The sequence below is a fragment of the Bos taurus genome, chromosome 4, assembly GCF_002263795.3.
Source record: "Bos taurus isolate L1 Dominette 01449 registration number 42190680 breed Hereford chromosome 4, ARS-UCD2.0, whole genome shotgun sequence".
In the NCBI taxonomy this organism is placed as follows: domain Eukaryota; kingdom Metazoa; phylum Chordata; class Mammalia; order Artiodactyla; family Bovidae; genus Bos; species Bos taurus.
In genome coordinates this window covers 18,970,830-18,990,319 of record NC_037331.1, presented here as the reverse complement: position 1 = coordinate 18,990,319, position 19,490 = coordinate 18,970,830, and the positions used below count along the sequence as shown (strand labels likewise).

General features: G+C 37.5%; 1 non-coding gene and 1 pseudogene across 1 annotated transcript; one reads left to right on the top strand and one right to left on the bottom strand.

Moving 5' to 3' along the window:
- The window catches only part of LOC100297616 (small ribosomal subunit protein eS24-like), a 120,326-nt pseudogene that overhangs the window by 19,083 nt on the left and 81,753 nt on the right, over window positions 1–19,490 (bottom strand).
- Window positions 5,697–5,846, top strand: LOC112446490 (small nucleolar RNA SNORA62/SNORA6 family). The gene has a single exon (XR_003034500.1). It is a non-coding gene; the product is annotated as a small nucleolar RNA SNORA62/SNORA6 family (small nucleolar RNA).

Genomic DNA, 19,490 nt, shown 5'->3' with positions numbered 1-19,490 from the left:
TATGAAGCACTGTCCATAGTTCTTCAGGTACTTTGTCTACCAGATCTAATCCCTTGAATCTATTTGTCACCTCTACTGTATAATTATAAGGGATTTGATTTAGTTCATACCTGAATGGCCTAGTATTTTCCCAACTTTCTTCAAGTCAAGCCTGAATTTTCCAATATGAATCTTGTAGTCTGAGCCACAGTCAGCTCCAGGTTTTGCTTTTACTGTCTGTATAGAGTTTCTCCATCTTTGGCTGCAAAGAATAAATCAGTCTTACTTCAGTACTGACCATTGGGTGATGTTCATGTGAGAAGTCATCTCTTGTGTTGTTGGAAAAGGGTGTTTGCTATGACCAGCATAAAAAGAAAAATTATGTCTATCTTTGAAGTGTAGTTCACAGCACATTTTCTTTTTGGTTCTGCAATAAGTATAAAGTATCTAAATTTTGTGAGTAAATGAATATTTCTTTCTATAACAAATTATAATATCTTTAGCACACAGACAATACAAAAAAAACTAGTACCCATAGTTCCAAACTCTCTTACAGGTTCATAGAGTCTCCTTGGAGGCATAGACCAGCACTTTACTTTTGGAGAAGAATTTTTGTGTTGAATTTTGTGAGTCTGTTAAAAAATCTGTTAACATTTTTTACAATGATGAGTTCAGTGTAACTAAGAAGTCAGTTAGGAAGAGAGAGAGAAGATCCAGAATCCATCTTTAGGGAGTCACAGCTCATCTTTTTTAGGACTAGCTGGGCCTTGGTATTCTCTCTGTTGCAGTGGAACATTTGTTGATTTATTCAATGACTGTTTTTTTTGCATGCCTACTATGTGTGCTAGGCACTGTGTGAGAGATGCTGCGCATATAGTGGTGGACAAATTCTAAGTGAAGCCTGCCCTGTTGGAGCAGTGGGAAAAACAGTAAAGTACTAAGTGCCTTGAAGGAAATGAACAGGGTGAGGGATAAATAATAGTGCTGCTGCGCTGGTTGAATGAGTTGCGACTAAATAAGGGAGGGTGGCTGGGAAAGATCTCTGAGCAGTTGGCATTTAGACTGAAACCACTCAGAGCAAGGTTGACCCCCTGGACCTCAGCGTTCAGCGTGAGTAGTTCTACCACAGCTGATGTACCCGTCAATGACTGACCTTTCTTTGTCTTCAGGACTCTTGAGTTCGAATGAAATAGCATGGTTTCCCTCTCCTTTTCCTTATGGAAGTCTTCCACTTTTATCTTTGTTTTTGGAGACAGCTGTTTCATTTTACTGATAGATGCTATGTCATCCTTAAGCAAGCCAGCACTTCTTTCATTTTATGAGGCTTGTTTTCTTCCACACATTTTCATTTCAACCCGTGTCTTTTCATATAAATTATGAGCTTTAAAAAAATAAACTAAACTAAACTGTTGGTAGAGATCAGGGAGGAGCTGTAATCAACGTATTAGAGTGGGGTGTTCCATTTTTCCATATTTTGATTACCAGTTTCTCATAAACAATTGAGCGTGGCTTAAAAAGAGATTTAGAAGGTCATTTATGTGTTACTAATCTACATTTTCATAGAATTTTAAGTCTTTCAAATTGTTGTGTTATATATATTTAGAAACAAGACTCTGGTTTAACAGCAATAGCAAAAGCATCCTCGCATTGTCAGGAGTGGTGTTTTCAATTTGGTTAGCTTTCAAAACACCCATGAGTTATAACATTAGGAGCATATTAATCTGTACAATTTGAACATTAATAGATTAGCATTCACGTTTATACATTTATATGATTAAAGCTTAAAGAGCACAATTTCTATTTTAATACAAATCAGTGTCTACATGTCTGTTTGGATGATTGGGAGTTCTTCGAATTTATAATTAGCATCTAACAACTGCTAAACAGGTATTATAAGAAAGAAAGTCAAACAATATGAAACATGAAACAGAATGCCACATTGTAATAACATCGGTAACCCAAGTTTTATCTGCTTTGTGTTAAATGCACTATGCTGCCGCTGCTGCTGCTAAGTTGCTTCAGTTGTGTCTAACTTTGTGACCCCCATGAATTGTATAGTCTGCCAGGCACCTCTGTCCATGGGGATTGTCCAGGCAAGGATACTGGAGTGGATTGCCTTGCCCTCCTCCAGGGGATCTTCCCAACCTAGCGATTGAACCCAGGTCTGCCCTATTGCAAGCGGATTCTTTACTATCTGAGCCACCAGGGAAGCCCAGGAATATTGGAGTGGGTAGCCTATCCCTTCTCCAGAGGAACTCCCCAACCCAGGAATCAAACCATCGTCTCCTGCATTGCAGGCAGATTCTTTACCAGCTGAGCTAAAGGATACACATGTGAATCAGTTATGTAGATAAAAGAACTGATTAGAATTTATTTTTCTCTAAGGCTTTTTAACATTTAATTATTCTACTAATTCATTTTTGGCTGTGCTGGGTCTTCATTGCTGTGTGCTGGTTTCCTCTTGTCGTGGCGAGTGGGGGCTACTCTAGCTGTGAGGCATGGGCTTCTCATTGTCATGGCTTCTTTTGTTGTGCAGCACGGGGCTCTATGCCGCGGGCTTCATTAGTGGCAGCCCACGGGCTGAATAGTTGTGGCTCCTTGGCTCTAAAGTATGGCTCAGTAGCTGTGGTGCACAGGCTTAGTTGCTCCAAAGCAGGTGAGATCTTCCCAGACCAGGGCTCGAACCCATATCCCATTGGTAGGCAGATTTTTAACCACTGGATCACCAAGGAAGTCCCTCCCAAAGGATTTTTTTATTGCTTACCTTTAATTAAACAATAATGGAAAACTAAACTGTAGTACAGTAAAATTTTCTATTTGTGGGGATAAGAAATAAGCCTAATTATAAAACATAAAGAAAGGAACTCAGTTATATTGAAGAATGAGAAAATCATATTTCAGTTCAGACTATATATACATTTTTATAAGTGATTTTTCAGACTGTATATTTTTATAAATCATACATATATGTTATCGTCATAAAGCCATATATCATTATATCATTTTTCATATATACCATACACCATTTTTCAGACTCTAACTCCATATAGACATACACACACACACACAGAAGTCGCTCAGTCGTGTCCGACTCTTTGCGACCCCATGGGTTGTAGCCCACCAGGCTCCTCAGTCCATGGGATTTTCCAGGCATGAATACTGGAGTGGATTGCCGTTTGCTTCTCCAGTATAGACATACAGACATACCCATAAATACATTGACACTGACACTTGGGTACAAACATGAAAAGAATTTCATTTAATTTACAGGACAGTGTTTTGAGGTTTTTAAACACTTAGGATAATTTTCTGTGGCTCAACTGGCATTTTGGCTATGGTTATTAAGACTTGGAGTTACAGCAATAAATTTAATTCAATCTTATTAAAGTGCTAGTTTATCTTTAACTGACTAATAGGATCACGAAATACTGATGTGTCCAACTTGACCTTCTTAATGATCCGAATCAATTATTCCAGCAATATATCTTTGTAGTTACTTCATTAATGGCCTTGCTAAGGTACCCCCAGTCTCTGAGAATAGACCCTGCTTTACCTAAACGACTCACTATGCCATCGCTTAATAAATTAGTTTAAAAAAATTCTGCTCTCCTTTAAAGAATATTCAGACTGAAGACAAAGCTGCTTTTATTGTGGCTTGACTGCCATTCCTGCTTAACGTACATTAGTTCTGTTAAATGTAACACATTGAGTGAATACATGGGGAAAGATATGGCCTAGGTAACTGCTGTCTTTTCATCCTAAGTTTTCTGAGTCTCAACTTCGGAGCCCTGGTTTGTAAAATGAGGCTCTAAGTCCAAAGTAGAGGAAATGTAAAGAATATTTGCTTCTCCCCTCCTACTGTCCCCACTTTCAAACTAATTTAAAAAATTGCCAGATTACTATTATATATTTATCATATATCCTCCTCCTTGAAGTCAAATAAGGAGTTAACAGGGCATAATTAATCAATTATTTTATTTAAATATTTATTTCCTAATGTGCATTTCTATGTCTTCCCTTTCAGCTTGAAGAGGAAGTATTTATATGTATACTTTGCTTGTGCATAATTTTCTATCCTTCTTTTCACGTGCATCTTCCCCCCTCTTATGGCAGTTGTCGGCGGCTGTAGTCCAGACACCTTGAGTTGAACATCACTTGAGACGGTTCTTGGGTAACTGAGAATTTAATCCCTTTTCACACCCTTTTTACTAGCAAGAGAACCAATAAGGTTAGAAGGAATGATCAGAGAGTTTTGCTTTACTGCAGCTGCCACTTAGATTCATGGAGGTCTGAGTAATAAGCATTGTTGAAAAAAATGGTTTTGATCACTTTAGATATTTTTAAAAAATCTTGACAAAAAGAATAGGGAGGGAAAATGGAAGTATGTCTGATTAACAAATTTAAGGTAATATACTACTAACTCTGTTATTCTGTATTCTTCCAGAGGTTCTTTATAGATGCAAATGTAAATATCTTTTAATTTTCTTCCTTCAAAGAAATCATGATATAAGATTATTCTGTGTTTTATGTTTTAAAAATTTTACGTGTGTTTAAAAAAAACCAGGCATATATTTGCATACTAGACTTATTTTTGATTGCTAACAGAATGATGGTTCAAAATGCAAAAATAAAGACAAAAAAACCAAAACTGAATCTTTGTTTTTTGTGTACAAATGTATATTTATAAGGATTTCCCAAGTGGCTCAGTGATAAAGGACACACTTGCCAATGCAGCAGACACAGGAGACAGGGTTTGGATCTGTGAGTCTGGAAGATCCTCTGGAGAAGGAAATGGCAACCCACTCCAGTATTCTTGCCTGGAAAATCCCATGGACAGAGGGGCCTGGTGGGCTACAGTCCATAGGGTCACAAAGAGGCAGACCCAACTGAGCATGTATGCATGCAAGGCATGGAATTATAAACATGTAATTTTTAAGTGCTTAGTGATTTGGTAGGCATCATTAACAGCTATGAACTTTCACTTTTCTCTGAAAGACAGTTATTATCTAATTCTGGAAATAAGGTACACATGCCTTTGAAAAGCTAATCCTTATGTCAATGTATTGTAGTTTTCGTATGTATCTAGAAGACATTATGTCCGTGGAACTCATTCTTGTCATTTGATACCAAAACTTCTTTTCATAGAAAAATTGCTTTTTTATTTGTGTAATGAAGAATTTAAGAATTCAAAAAAACTGCAGAAAAGAAAGTGATAAATATTATCTCCGGTCTCACTACCCCCAACAAACAATGTTAAGTGAACATTATTCCATAATTTTTCTATGTATGTATATAAATAGAGGCTAGAAAGAAAGCTTTGAAAAATATTTTTCATGAAACAGGATCATGTTGTGATATCTTAAGAATGAAATGCATTGTTTTATTTGAATTTAGAGGTAGCAAATTAGAAGGACTGATGCTGAAGCCCCAATACTTTGGCCACCTGATGCAAAGAGCTGACTCATTGGAAAAGACCCCTGGGAAAGATTGAAGGCAGGAGGTGAAGAGGATGACAGAAGATGAGATGGGTGGTTGGTATCACTAACTCAATGGACATGAGTTTGAGCAAACTCCAGGAGATAGGTAAGGTAAGGAGAAGGACAGGTAAGCCTGGCATATTGCAATCCACGGAGTGGCAAAGAGTTGGACACAACTTAGTGACTGAACAACAACAAGAGGTAGCAAATGAAAATAAGATGGAGTGAAAGAAGTTGCTAACTGCACATTGTTAACATTTGGAGTTGAGGCCACTGGCCAATGAACTCACAAGTATAGGCAGTGTGCTCCACGAGGGGCAAGTTTTTTGAAAACACCACAAGGGTTTCTGGCCCAATGAGTGGAATTTAATAGTAATACTTGCTACAGAAGTATTATTTTAAGATTGAGTTGATGTATCCTGCTGTAAGATCCTAAAAAGGGAACTCACTCAGTGGGTCTGATGTAGTGGATGCTATGCCGAGAAGTTCTGTTTGTGCGTGGCACCATCTTCCAAGAACACCCATGGGAGGTCATGCCTGATTTCCACTCCAGATCCTGAAGAGACTGAAATGGAAGAGCAGGCTGCAGCTGAGAAGGCTGTAACCAAGGAGGAACTTCAGGCGGAATGGACTGCTCCAGCTCCAGAGTTCACTGCTACTCAACCTGAGGTGGTGGGCTGGTCCAAAGGAGTGCAGCTGCCTTCTCTGCCTATTCAGCAGCTCCCCATTGAAGACTGGAGTACTTAGCCTTCCACTGAAGACTGCTCTGCAATTCCCACTGCTTAGGCCACTGAATGGGTAGGAACGACCACTGAGTGGTCTTTAGCTGTTCTTCCACACACTCTTAAAATGGAAATTTGGTTAACAGAAAATAAACCATTTCTAAAAAACAAAAAAAATTTGCTAAAACTCAAATGTTTTGAGTCATTACTTCTTAAAGGATCCTTTTAAGATTAAATAAAAAGATTAAGAAAATCATTAAGAATTTGGAGCCTTTTTAAAACCACATCTTCAATTCAAGAGGGTGTTGATTGACTTCTTTTTGATGATGGGGAATTAGTACTCTCATGTTTTCTTTTATAATATTTTTCTTTAATCTACTGGTATATGTCAGTAACATTATTTTCATACTGTCCAGGTTTCTGGCATTTACATTCTATTCTATAAGCATAATCTATATGCTTTTATTTATATTCTACTTAAATGGAGACACAGCTCATCACTTGTTTTTACACTGTTTTACCAACCCTGAGTTTGTTATTTTCATTCATTCTATAAAAGTAGCTTTACATTTTGATATATTTTACAAAGCAGTTTCTGAACTGCTCATGAGTTTTGTGGTCCATAGATTCTTTCGTGCTTTAGAATGACAGACTGTTGATTTTATACTTGACTAATATCATGGCTCAGAGAAGGCAATGGCACCCCACTTCGGTACTCTTGTCTGGAAAATCCCATGGATGGAGGAGCCTGGAGGGCTGCAGTCCATGGGGTCGCTGAGGGTCGGACACGACTGAGCAACTTCACTTTCACTTTTCACTTTCATGCATTGGAGAAGGAAATGGCAACCCACTCCAGTGTTCTTGCCTGGAGAATCCCAGGGACGGGGAAGCCTGGTGGGCTGCCGTCTATGGGGTCACACAGAGTCGGACACGACTGATGTGACTTAGCAATAGCAATATCATGGCTACATGTTGTAATAGAATTATGTATATATTGTTCTTGTGCTTATGGCATGAAATATTGTGTTGAAATCCAAGGCCAGCCTGACTGAAGTTCAATAACTTAACTAGGATTTTCCTGAAATCTGATACGTTTTTTTGATTTGAAGTTTAATTCTTTTCTCCCCATGGAAATTTATTTATTAAGCCTTCTACTTAAAGGACATCAGTTAACTTTATTTTGAATCATCCTTATTTCTCCTTCATATTATTTGCTTTACTTTTATCTTTTTAATATGTTTGCATTTTAAAATCTGTTATTACTATGATTTTATCAGGTTTTTTTCTCTGCTGCTACTGCTGCTAAGTCGCTTCAGTCATGTCCGACTCTGTGCAACCCCATAGACGGCAGCCCACCAGGCTCCCCGTCCCTGGGATTCTCCAGGCAAGAACACTGGAGTGGGTTGCCATTTCCTTCTCCAATGCATGAAAGTGAAAAGTGAAAGTGAAGTCGCTCAGTCGTGTCCGACTCTTAGTGACGCCATGGACTGCAGCCCACCAGGCTCCTCCATCCATGGGATTTTCCAGGCAAGAGTACTGGAGTGGGGTGCCATTGCCTTCTCCACTTGCCACTGCCAGGCACTGTTAATTCTAAGTGCTTTAAATAAAATAACCCATTCAACTTTCTTGGGTTAAGTACTATTATCTCTCATTTTATAGATGAAGTCTCTGCAGTATAGAGTGGTGAAGAAACTTGTCAAGGGTCAAACAGCTAGTGAGTGTTGGAACCAGGATTTAATTCCAGGCAGCCTGACTCTAGAGTAATGAGTTCTCAGGTACCACCCTCCTCCTTCCTGTGGTCATGGGTGTGTCTTAGGTGACAGTTACCTGGGACAACAGAGCCAAGACAGAATGAACATAAGGAGCCAGGGTCCTTTTAACAGCTCCGTGGTGGTTTAGTCATCAAGCCTTATCTGACTCTTGTGACCCCATGGACTATAGCCCACCAGGCTCCTCTTTCCATGGGATTTTCCAGGCAAGAGTACTGGAGTCGGCTGTCCTTTCCTTTTTTCTCTAGACTAATAATTGAATTGTTAGCTATATATATCCTGTTACTTATAGTTTCTAATAGCTATTAAACTTTATTAAGCTGCTTTGATTCTCAATTTTTTTCCATAGACTCGTGACCTCTGTCTCTTCCTTTCTCTCTCCTTCACACTATTTCTCTCTTAACTGATTTTATGTGTTAACATAGCTAGGCTATGGTACGCAGTTGTTTTGTCAAACACAAATCTAGATGTTGACCTGAAGGTATTTTTTTAGGCATAATTAACATTTAAATCAGTGGACTTAGAGTAAAGTATATTACCCTCAAGAATGTGGGTAGGACTCATCTAATCAGTTGAAGTCTTTAGGAGAAAAGAGCAAGTTCACCAGAAGAAGAAATGACTTTATATCCAGGCTGCCTTGAAACGCTTTTCCTGGCAACATAATAAAGCTGTCTTTGTCTACTTCACCCAAAATTGTCTCCAGGATCTGATTCGGCACTGGTGTGCAGAGAGGCTGAGCTTTCGGTAGCATTGTCACAAATTGCAGAATTCTGCCACCTCCCGCACTTTTTAAAGTCTGGGAATATTGCATTGTTTGTAGATAGCGCATTTTCTTTGTTCATTCATCTGTTGATAAACGTTTAGTTTTTTTTCTACATCTTGGCTGTTATGAATAGTTCAGTGAACATGAGTGTGTAGATATCTCTTTGAGATCCTGATTTCAATTCTGTTGGGTGAATACATAGAAGTGGTGTTACTGAATTAAATGGTAGTTCTAGTTTCAGTTGTTTGAATTGAATCTCCATGCTCCTGTCTACAGTGGCTGTTCAGTTTGCATTCCCACCATCAGGGTGCAAAGGTTTCAATTTCTCCTGCATCCTTGCTAACACTCATTGTCCATTTTTGAGCAAAACATATTGTGGTTTTGATTTGCATTTCCTTGATGATAGTAATATTGAGCATCTTTTCACATAACTGTTGGCCATTTTAGAAATCAATAGCAGAAGGAAAAGTGGAAAATTCACAAATATATGAAAATTAAACAGCACACTCTTGAACAACCAGTGGGTCAAAGAAGACATCAAAAGGGGGAAAAAAAACCCTCAAGACAAATAAAAATGGAAGGATAACATACCAAAACATGTACTGCAGCAAAAGCATTAATGAGGAACGTGTATAGCAATAAACACCTACAATAAAAAAAAAATCTCAATTTAACTGTGTACCTCAAGGAACTAGAAAAAGAACAAACCTAGTTAGCAGAAATAAAACAGAGTGGAAAAACATTAAAAATCAACAAAGCCAAGAGTTGTTTTTTTGAAAAGATAACCAAACCTGAAAAACCTGTAGCCAAATTTACTAAGAAGGAAACAAAGAAAATTCAAATAAACAAAAGCAGAGTTGACTCACTTTGATTCCATGAGAGGCAGTGATTTTATTCAACAAATTATAATCAATGGCTGTGTATTCCTTTTATCTTAATTTATTTTTTACTGAAGCATATAACTGACTTATAATGTATTGATTTCTGCTATACGGTGAAGTGATTATTATATACATATATACATTCTTTTTTATATTATTTTCATACTGCGTATGTGCTGTACAATAGGATTTTGTTTCTTGTTCAGTTTGCATCTACTAATCCAGACCCTCAGTCCATTCCTCCCCCGTTTTTCCTTCCCCTTGGCGACCTCGTCTGTTCTCTGTATCTGAGTCTACTCCCCATCAGAATATCACTCAGTTCATTTTCCCCAGATTTGGAGGTATTCAGAGACAACTTACAGTTTGGCTTTTGAGGGATAAGACTAAGTCCTTCACTATAAAATACCTGCCACTCTGCTCCAGATCCTCATCTTTTTTCCCCCTCTAGGCTGCTGTTTTTTGAGGTTCATGGCATTAGATTGCCTAGTTGCTGCTCCTGAATTTTTCCTGGGTTTTGCTATTTTTATTTCACTGAATTGAATGTTGGGAAAGGAAATTCTGTGCATCAGTTTTATTACACCATCTTAGCTCAGAAGTCCCCAATGATTTTTATTAACCGCAAAAATATTTCTATTCATTGTGCAGATATGGAAATTTGTAAATAGAAGATTAGGTGGGATGTATTACCATGTGAACAAGTACTTAATTACATTAGAGATGCAAATGTTTTTTGAGATTATACTTTTGTAAACAAGATGATCTTGTTATAATGGAGGATTTGTGGTAACTGCAATGTAAAGGAGCCTCAGAGGAAAAATTAGCAAAACTGAGTATGCGAACTATTTATTGCCCGTGTGAGTAGTATGCATAAAATCCAATGAATACCAAAGACCGTGTGCAAAATCACAACACAGTGCATTCTATTACACAGTCTCATTCTCTTCTTTTAAATATCTAGATTGCTTTTCATTTCTTGTAAGTGAACTGAAGAAATGTGTCTCAGACTGACACACTTCTGAATGTTTTAAATCTCTAACGATCAAAAACACACTTGGCAGAGAACTAATTTCACACCTCAGGCATTAAAATCCAGAGTCTGTATTCATTGTTTATTTTACATAATGTAAAACAGCATGAAGCATGATATATTACACAATGGGTGAATGGGAATTTTAGAAAGTAGGGCATCATTTTACATTTACACCTGGTAGATGACATTTTATATATTAGAAAATGTCCTGATATATCAAACAAAATGTTTTTTTTTTCAATCAACTGAATTTTTTGTTACTGTATACATTAAAGAATAAAAGATTTCTATTATTTGGTTATATTTTCTTAGAATATAATGGTAGTTTTATGAGTTACTGTGACGTCAGTGTTAATACCCAATAGACCAGGCTTTGTTTTGTAGTTTTATTGATAGATTTGCTTATTTTTCAGCTGCGCAGGGTCTTGTTGATGTGTGGGCTTTTCTCCAGCTGCAGTGAGAGGAGGCTACTCTCTAGCTGTGGTGCCCAGGCTTTTCGTTGCTGTGGCTTCTCTTGCTGCTAAGCACCAGCTCTAGGGCATGCAGGGCTTCAGTAGCTGTGGTTCTTGGACTCTAGAGCACAGGCTTGATAGTTGTAGCTCATGAGCTTAATTATTGCCCGGCAAGTGGGATCTTCTCAAACGAGGGGACTGAACCAGCGTCTCCTGCACTGGCAGGCAGATTCTTTTCTACCGAGGGATTCGTTACTACTCAGGAAGCCTAGGCTTTGTCTTAAATATGGAATATCCAAAAGTTAGAGAACACCATAAAATCTAGATTAATTAAATTATAATATACTTAGCAATAAATAGCTGGGCCAACTAAAAATAAGCCTTTAGGAATATAGTGATTCATTTTTTATTGTAAAACTTTTGAATCATTAGTGAGTATGTTAATTGCTGTTTGGTTGCTGGAGTCAAAAAGCTGGTATGGGTGTAATTTCTATAATTTGTAAGTGTTTAAATTATTTCAGGTACAGTTACTTGTAAGGGCGACTTAGCATGCACACACAGGTAGTACCACCAGTTGTCAAAGGGACTCCTGGGTTTCAGTGGTACCAAAACAGAGGCCAGAGGTGACTACTGTTCCCAGCGGCTTTTGATGGTTCAGGCAGAGATGGAGATGTTTCAGGGGTGGCAGCGGTCCGTAGCATTTTAGCAGTCAGTGTGTTCTGGATTCTGGTAATCTCCTCTCCTCCCTTCTGTTATTTGAGCCCAAGGGGTTGTAGCAGCTTTTGTCGTTCTCATTCTCTGGTTTTCCTCACTTGAAACTTTTTGATCCTTCAGTCCTTTGATCATTTTCTGTAAGGGTTCCTTGTAGTAAATACTCTCTGTTTGAACTATTTAGCACAATTTCTGTTTTCCTAATGAGACTTTACTGATTCTGTACTGTCAGTAATCTTCCTGGAATCACCCCAAACTATTCTAAACTGGGGACCCTTTTTAGCCTGGTGTGGGCACTCTCATTCCATCTGCATGGCTGTGGATCTGTCTTGGACTCAAGTCACCAGGGGCAGAGGTGCTCTGTGACTTTGTGCATGAGTGTGATGGTGAATATCATTTCCTGACAGGTACTGGCATTCCCTAGGGTTTGAATTTTTTTTAATACCTCTTATTCTTAAAAGAAAAACAGACTTATTCTGAACGTGGCGGTTTAGTCGCTAAGTTGTGTCTGATTCTCGCAATCCCATGAACTGTAGCCTGCCAGGCTCCTCTGATTCTCCAGGCAAGAATACTGGAGTGGGTTGCCATTTCCTTCTCCAGGGGATATTCCTGACCTAGGAATTGAACCCCAGTCTCCTGCATTGCAGGCAGATTCTTTACTGACTGAGCTATGAGAGAAGCCCAAAATGCAGTTCTGAATGGAACAGCAGTTTTCCATAGAAAATTCTAAGGAGTTAGTAGCTTCTCATTAGGTGTTTGAATGAATGAATGAATAGCTTGCTCTATGAGTGTGCATATGAGTGTGTGTGTGTGTGTGTGTGTGTGTAGTATTTTGGGGAGCTGAAAGCTATACTGTAGGCTTTTGGCCTTTGGACCTTGCCTACTATTATACTTGATCCCTCAGTTTCTTTTGTTATATTGTCAGTTTTTACTTTTTACTGAATATGTGAACTAGTTTCTAGTTCACATTTTACTTTGTATTTCCTGTTTACCTCTCTTAATTTTTTTCTAACTTTCTTACTTTTTTGTAAGAATGGTAAAGTTTAATTTATTCCTTTCAGTTTTTTAAATCCCTGGGCTGGTTTGTAAACTATAAATAGCATTTTCAGTCTTTCCATATCTATTGCTTAGAGTGAGTAGAGCTCTAGTATTTTTAGTTATACAGTGAAATTTGCTAATATCTTTTTGAGGATCTCTATATTTTTAGTTTCTAAAAATATCATACTTTAAAAAGCTTCTTGTTATGAAACATTTCAAACATATATGTTTTTGAAACCAGTATTATGAATTTTCCTGTGACAGGCATGACTTTAACAGTGATTGCAATGATAAAAAAATAGCCAATCTCTTTCATCTATTAATATTCCTCAGTTTACATTATTTCTTATATAATCATTTCAGTATTTGTTTCTAAATGATATTCTTAAAATGTCATCACAATGCTATGATCTCTCGTAAAAATTTACCTAATGTCATTAAATATCCAGTCAGTGTTTAAATATTACTGATGGTCTCATAATTTTATTTTTGTTTAAATAGGACTCTAAATAGGGTTCACAATAGCAAGCAGTTGCAAATATTCATCTGAAATCTAGTTTAATTTGTGTTTCTACCCCTTTCTCTTTTTAATTTTCCAATTGCAATTTATTCTGCACATTTTCTTACAATATGGATTTTGCCAATTGCATCCTGTGGTTTTCTTTAATAGGTTTCTCTTTCTCCCTCACTTTTTATAAATAAGTAATTAGATTTAAAGTCTTGACCAAATTCAGTTTGATTTTTTTTTCTTTTTTGCAAGAAAATTTCAAAGGAAATTCATAGAGGGCACAGGATATCTGCTTGTTTCTCTTTTGTTGATGTTAGCAATGGAATTGGTGATCACTGCTTGAATATGTTGTTTTATTGGGAACTGAAAAATGATGTTTTAATCTCCTTTAATAATTTATTACCTGAAATATTTCTGTAAATAGAAACTTTCCCTAATCAACTATTTAATTACCCTCAAATATCCTGAATTCATGCAATAAAGTCAGGATATATATGTTTTTGAAATAATGACCTGATTCCCTAGTATTTTCTAATGTGTGCAATAATTTTTTAAAAGTATCATTATGTATTCATGAATTTTGGCATTTTGATTTTTCAGTACATTGCAGTTATTATTCTTGTTGATTCTCAGATTGTCCATATTTTGGCTAGAAAAAACATTCTTAGTTCTTGAATCCTTTTTATCTGTCCTCAGTACTTTTTGATAGACTTTTTGGTTTCTGGTTTGACAAAATCTTTTATAGAATCATCTTGTATACTCCCCGCCCCATTTTAGAATCCTCTCTTTGTCCAAGGAGTAGTAGTTCTTTTAGTGGAAAATGATACATAGAAGTACAAACTGTGTATTAAGTATGCTATTGCCTTTTTAGTGAACTGAGCTAAGAAATGTGTGTGTTAAAGATAAAATATATTATGATTTCATATTGATAATTTCAATTCAATTGAAGAACAGAGAGATTTCACTTAACCTTTTAAATCTTACATTTGCCTCTCTTTGTATTCTGCTAAAAATTCCTATTTTCACCAATACCAATAAAATTATTCATTTTCTTTTTTTCATAATACACTCAGTATAGCAATAACAACATTACCTCTAATGGTATGATTGCTGAAAACAGTTCAAGAAATTTTTTGCAGCTTTTAAAAATTTATTTGCAGCTTAGTATATATATTCCACCAGACATGTCAGGCCAAATTACTGTAGTTTAAAAAACACTTGAGATAATGGTGTTTGCAGTTATGCTACTAACCTGATATATTATTTAGTTTATTCATTTTTTTGCCTTTGCTTTTTTAGGGATTGCTTTAAATTTTTAAAATTTTATGATTATGTGAATATATAGTTATGTATATGTTCCCAACATCAAATACACAAAGCAAGATATATTCTGAAAATTCTAGCTTTATCCTGGTTCTCTTTTGCTTTTTCCTTTCCTTCTCCTATAGATAACTCTATTAGTCAGATTTTCTCAGAGAAACAGAACCAGTGTATCATATATATGATTTATTATGAGGAACTGGCTCATGTTCTCAAAAGTCCCAGGTTCTACAGTCTGCCAGCTGGTGATGCAGGAAAGCTGGGGGTGTAATTTGGTCTGAGTCTGAAGACTTGAGGACCAGGGGAGGTGACAGTAAAAATGCCAATCTGAGGGCAGGAGAAGATGAAATGAGATGTCTCTATTTCTAAAGCAGTTCTCCTCCTCCTCTGTTGTCCTGAGGGGTGCTTCAGCCTCACCCCCAGTTTCCAAATGGATAGTTCTAGTCCATCTACTTATGAGGAGGAGTGATGTCCAGAACGATCTATGTCACCATCCTGAGGGACCCTCCTTATATATCTGCAGTATACTTGTATAAAAGTCACTTAAAATAAACATCAAAGAGCAAGTTTATCTCCCTATTGTTGAAATTGCCAATTTACTTTTTTTTTTTTACTTTTTTTTAGTGTTTTTTTTGGGGGGGGTGAGGTGGGGAGGGGGGAGCTAATTCTGAAAGGATAATCAAAGAAAGTTTTTCTCTCTATACCTATTCACCTTTCTAGCTCTTTTAACATACAGTTCCCTAATGCCAGAACAAGATTATATTTTTTTCAGTTTGGGGACATTGTTCTTTGCTAAGTATCAGTATTATCAAAATCACTGAGCCAGTAGTGATGTTGGTTATACTGTATTTTAAAAAAAATTAATGCCCTGTATGTTAAGCTAATATTGAGTACTGAGAGACTGACATATTTTGTTGGTGGGATGGTATTATTTCAAGTATTGATCAATAACTTGTTCACACTTATTGGCAGTTTTCCCTATTCCTTTATCTTCCCTTTCTTGCCTCCTCTTTCTTACCCTAATACTGTTCTCAGCAGCTCGTCTCTTGCATCTCTCCTTCCCTGTCCCATTGGCCATCAATAAAACAATCAAACAAACCTCAAATGTTGTACATTGGCTAGATCAGACACAATTTAAGTCATCAGGCAAGCTAAGGTTATCCTTTCTTGTCTAGCTGGAGACATATCAGAACTTAGAGTGCTGTCCAGGTCATAGCAGTTGTCTAGAGGTGGCGTTTCCAGAGCTTCTCTAAGGGTATCTACAATTGGGAAGGACATATTGAAGTTCTGACTACACCTGCTTCATCAGGGATGGTAGCTCTGAGTAATGCTTAGGTTGAAATAGACTATATCCAAAAGGGCAAAACAAATAGCTGCCAGAGGGATATGGTATTTTGATATTTAAAAATAATATAATATATGGTATTTAAAATAATATAAAATATGACATTTTAATTTTCTAAGGTACTTCCCATTTAATTTTATTTCCATCTTTATTGAGATATAACTGACATACAACAGATATGTTTTGACATCACAGTCAATAAAACAAGATATGCAATTCGTGGTAGAGAAGAAATATTTGTTAAATAACCCTTAACCTCCTTTTAATTTTTTTAAACCCAAAGTGATATCAGTTCAGTTCAGTCTCTCAGTTGTGTCCAACTCTTTGCAACCCTGTGGACTGCAGCCCTCCAGGCTTCCCTGTCCATCACCAACTCCCAGAGCCTACTCAAACTCATGTCCATTGAGTTGGTGATGCCATCCAACCATCTCATCCTCTGTTGTCCCCTTCTCCTCCTGCCTTTGGTCTTTCCCAGCATCAGGGTCTTTTCAAATGAGTCAGTTCTTTGCATCAGGTGGCAAAAGCATTGGAGTTTCAGTTTCAGCATCAGTCCCCTCAATGAATATTAGGATTGATTTCCATTAGGATGGACCAGTTGGATCTCCTTGCAGTCCAAGGGACTCTCAAGAGTCTTCTGCAACACCACAGTTCAAAAGCATCAATTCTTTGGTGCTCAGCTTTCTTTATAGCCCAACTCTCACATCCATACATGACTACTGGAAAAACCATAGCTTTGACAGATGACCTTTGTTGGAAAAGTAATGTCTCTGCTTTTTAATATGCTATCTAGGTTGGTCATAACTTTTCTTCCAAGAAGGAATTGTCTTTTAATTTCGTGGCTGCAGTCAACATTTGCAGTCATTTTGGAGACCCCCAAAAAGTCTGTCACTGTTTCCACTGTTTCCCCATCTATTTGCCATGAAGTGATGGAAACAGATGCCATGATGTTAGTTTTCTGAACGTTGAGTTTTAAGCCAACTTTTTCACTCTTCTCTTTCACTTTTATTAAGAGGCTCTTCAGTTCTTCTTTGCTTTCTGCCATAAGGGTAGTGTCATCTGCATATCTGAGGTTACTGATATGTCTCCTGGCAATCTTGATTCCAGCTTGTGCTTCATCCATCCTGGCATTTCTCCTGATGTACTCTGCATATAAGTTAAATAAGCAGGGTGACAGTATACAGATATGACTTACTCCTTTCCCAATTTGAAACCAGTCTGTTGTTCCATGTCCAGTTCTAATTGTTGCTTCCTGACCTGCATAGAGATTTCTCAGGAGGCAGATCAGGTGCTCTGGTATTCCCATCTCTTACAGAATTTTCCACAGTTTGTTGTGATCCACGCAGTGAAAGGCTTTAGCATAGTCATTAAGCAGAAGTAGAATTATTTCTGGAACTCTCTTGCTTTTTTGATGATCTAGCAGATGTTGGCAATTTGATCTCTGGTTCCTCTGCCTTTTCTAAATCCAGGTTGAATATCTGGAAGTTCATGTTTCACATAATGTTAAAGCATGGCTTGGAGAATTCTGAGCATTACTTTGCTAGTGTGTGAGATGAGTGCAATTATGCGTTAGTTTGAGCATTCTTTGGCATTGCCTTTCTTTGGGATTTTAATGAAAACTGACATTTTCCAGTCTGTGGCTACTGCTGAGTTTTCCAAATTTGCTGGCATATTGAGTGCAGCACTTTCACAGCATCATCTTTAGGATTTGAAATAGCGCAACTGGAATTCCATCACCTCCACTAGCTTTGTTCATAGTGATGCTTTCTAAGGCCCACTTGACTTCTCATTCCAGGATGTCTGGCTCTAGTTGAATGATCACACCATCGGGATGAGTTGTGAAGATCTTTTTTGTATAGTTCTTCTGCGTATTCTTGCCACCTCTTCTTAATATCTTCTACTTCGGTTAGATCTATACCATTTCTGTCCTTTATTGAGCCCATCTTTGCATGAACTGTTCCCTTGGTATCTGTAATTTTCTTAAGAGATCTCTAGTCTTTCCCATTCTGTTGTTTTCCTCTATTTCTTTGCATTGATCGCTGAGGAAGTCTTTCTTATCTTTCTTTGCTATTCTTTGGAACTTTGTATTCAAATGGGTATGTCTTTCCTTTTCTCCTTTGCCTTTATCTTCTTTTTTTCACAGCTATTTGTAAGGTCTCCTCAGAGAACCATTTTGCCTTTTTGCATTTCTTTTTCTTGGGGATGGTCTTAATATCTGCCTCCTGTACAATGTCATGAACCTCTGTCCATAGTTCTTCAGGCACTCTATCAGATCTAATCCCTTGAATCTATTTATCACTTCCACTGTATAATCATATGGGATTTGATTTAGGTCATACCTGAATGGGCTAGTGGTTTCTCCTACTTTCTTCAATTTAAGTCTGAATTTGGTAATAAGGAGTTCATGATCTGAGCCACAGTCAGCTCCCGATCTTGTTTTTGCTGACTCTATGGAGCTTCTCCATCTTTGGCTGCAAAGAATATAATCAATCTGATTTCGGTGTTGACCATCTGGTGATGTCCATGTGTAGAGTCTTCTCTTGTGTTGTTGGAGGAGGGTGTTTGTTATGACCAGTGCATTTTCTTGGCAAAACTCTATTAGTCTTTGCCCTGCTTCATTCCATACTCCAAGGCCAAACTTGCCTGTTACTCCAGGTATTTCTTGACTTCTTCCTTTTGCATTCCAGTCCCCTATAATGAAAAAGACATCTTTTTTGGGTGTTAGTTCTAAAAGGTCTTGTAGGTCTTCACAGAACCGTTCAACTTCAACTTCTTCAGCATTACTGGTTGGGGCATAGAGTTGGAATACTGTGATATTGAATGGTTTGCCTTGGAAACAAATAGAGATCATTCTGTCATTTTTGAGATTGCATCCACATACTGCATCTCAGATTCTTTTGTTGACTATGATGACTACTCCATTTCTTCTAAGGGATGCTTGCCCACAGTAGTAGATATAATGGTCATCAAGTTAAATTCACCCATTCCAGGCCATTTTAGATCACTGATTCCTAAAATGTTGATGTTCACTCTTGCCATCTCCTGTTTGACCACTTCCAATTTGCCTTGATTCATGGACCTAACATTCCAGGTTCCTAGGCAATATTGCTCTTTATACCATTGGATTTTACTTCCATTACCAGTCACATCCACAACTGGGTGTTGGCTTTTCTTTGGGTCCATCACTTCATTCTTTCTGGTGTTATTTCTCCACTGATCTCCAGTAGCATATTGGGCATCTATTGACCTAGGGAGTTCATGTTTCAGTGTCCTAACTTTTTGCCTTTTCATGGTGTTCATGGGGTTCTCAAGGCAAGAATACTGAAGTGGTTTGCCATTCCCTTCTCCAGTGGACCACATTTTGTCAGAACTCTCCACCATGACCCATCCATCGTGGGTGGCCCTACATGGCCTGGCTCATATTCTCATTGAGTTAGACAAGGCTGTGGTCCATGTGATCAGATTGGTTAGTTTTCTGTGATTGTGGTTTTCATTCTG